Here is a 2,207-nt window from a genome sequence, read left to right on the forward strand (position 1 = left end):
TCCTTAACTCCGGCGAGCCCCCCAACCCCTGAAAATCGACTGACCCAAAAGTCAATTTAGTCGACTGAAGTGTGGCTTAATCGGAGCAGCGCAGCAGAACGAGCGAGGGGGAGAGCAGCAACAGCAGCTAGGCGAGTGAGCGATCGAGCATGAGCCGGAGCAGCAGCAGTAGCAGCGCGAGCGAGCGAGCGAGAGCCATTGCAGCAGCAACAGATCCGGCTGGTATGGACGCCGCCGCCGAAGAGTCCTCGCACTGGGGGAGAGCCTCCGTGGAGATGTCGCCCGCGGCGCCGGCTTCAAGGTAGCCGCTCCATGGGGGTGCGGGATGGAGCACCATCGGCGCCGGGAGGTCGAGTTAAGGAGAAGGTGCCATGCGATGAGTGTACAACCTCTTTGGTGGCGCCTAGTAGGCCTCGGCTTCGCCCGAGGAGTCGGTGAGGATGCTGCGGTTCCGGTGGAGCAGGTTAAGGCGGCGCTGTGGGGATGGAGCAGCCGCGATAGACGAGGCGATCGTCGGAGTAGCTCCTTGGAGGTGGAGGACGGGGCGGCTAAACCGGCGGGACAGCGAGATGGATGACGGATCCTCATCTGGGGAGGTGGACGAGGGACGTCGAGCTGTTGCGGTGGACGACGTCGTCGGGGAAGAGGCTCTGGCTAGGCAGTAGTGACGTGGCGGGCGGAGGAGGGTGGGGTTTCGCGACTGGAGTGGAGAGGTTATGGCGGCCTGGGATTTCGAATGGCGAAAAGGGGGCGATGGGAGGGGCAGAAGCATGACTTAGGGACGCGCTTGTCCAAAATGTAGGGTGTGTTACAAAAGTACCCCCCATCGATTTGAACTAGCGGCCCTTTCGGCTCGGGTTAGAAGGGGGATTTTGCGTGTCGGGATTTGGCAGCTGGAGGGAGTTTTCGCGCGCGTTGTAATTTCGAGATAGAAAGGCGCGGGTTGTGAAGGCGCCAGTTTTGGGAGCATGATATCTGAATTTTCGGGATATAACAAGACGCGGGTTGAATTTTAGGGACAAGCCTAACGTGTAGTAATATTGTACTTGTACGTACCAAATCAATTCGCACTTCCCTCAACCAAAAATAAAATGAAAAAAAATAAAACTATTCACACCACACAAAGAGAGAGTCTTGCCCCATTTTACTATACAAATGCTATTCAAAGCTACTCCCTCCTTCCATCTATATAAGGCCTAATGCGTTTTTTGATGCTAACTTTGACCAAATATTAGAGCAATGATATATGACATGCAACTTACACAAAGCACACCGTTAAATTCATCTATGAAAGGTTCTTTCAATGATATAATTTTCACATTGTGCATGTCATGTACTATTAATCTTGTCAATAGTCAAAGTCGGTCTTAAAAATCTCATTACGCCCTATATAGATGGAAGGAGGGAGTATGAATCCATGTTATGTCCGATTAATTTTTTTTGCTTGCTATATAATGCATGTAACCTACTCATACCAACATTTTAGTGCATTCAAATGTCTATTCTACCACTGCAATTCAAACTAAATTTGAATTCGTTTCTCTATTTCAATAAGAATCTACAATCATGATTGTTGCCAACTTCAACCATCATAGTTTCCTTGCTATCCGCCAGATATAAATCGGACGGCCTATAATGCAGGATGGCAGTCACACCATCATCAACAACTCCGTTTTTTATAAGAGTAGAGATAAAATATATTAAATGTAGTATAACATGTTCATAACCACACCATGTGTATCACCGTTATACATATTCACACATGCGTCAGTTTGCAACACTATGATAAATTCTTCAAACATCCGAATTCGCTTTTTATAATGAAGTATATATGATCTCTGTTCGTCTTTTACACCCACACAACCCTCTTATATTTTTAGCTAGCGCTAACTTTCTCTTGTGCATGCACACGCCCGCATCCCTCTCACCCTCCCTCAGCATTCTCTAGCTCCATCGTGCAAATTCGTCTTTTCACTTTAGGTCGTTCACCCACGGTGTGTGTAGGCCCCCTAGCTCCTTCTTTACGGCACACATCGATCGATATGCCTCTCTAGCCAGGTGTGCCTAGCACAAACACAAGCTTCCCCTCTTCTCTTGTCACCGTCCATGCCTCACTCCCACCACTCTTTTCATCGTTCTCGTACTCGCACACTCCTCCCCCCTCCATATAGTATGCCTCTCATACCACCTCCTACATGCATCCCTCT

This window comes from Triticum urartu, chromosome 3A (genome assembly GCF_056163025.1).
Source record: "Triticum urartu cultivar PI428250 chromosome 3A, HENAU_Tu73, whole genome shotgun sequence".
Classification (NCBI taxonomy): domain Eukaryota; kingdom Viridiplantae; phylum Streptophyta; class Magnoliopsida; order Poales; family Poaceae; genus Triticum; species Triticum urartu.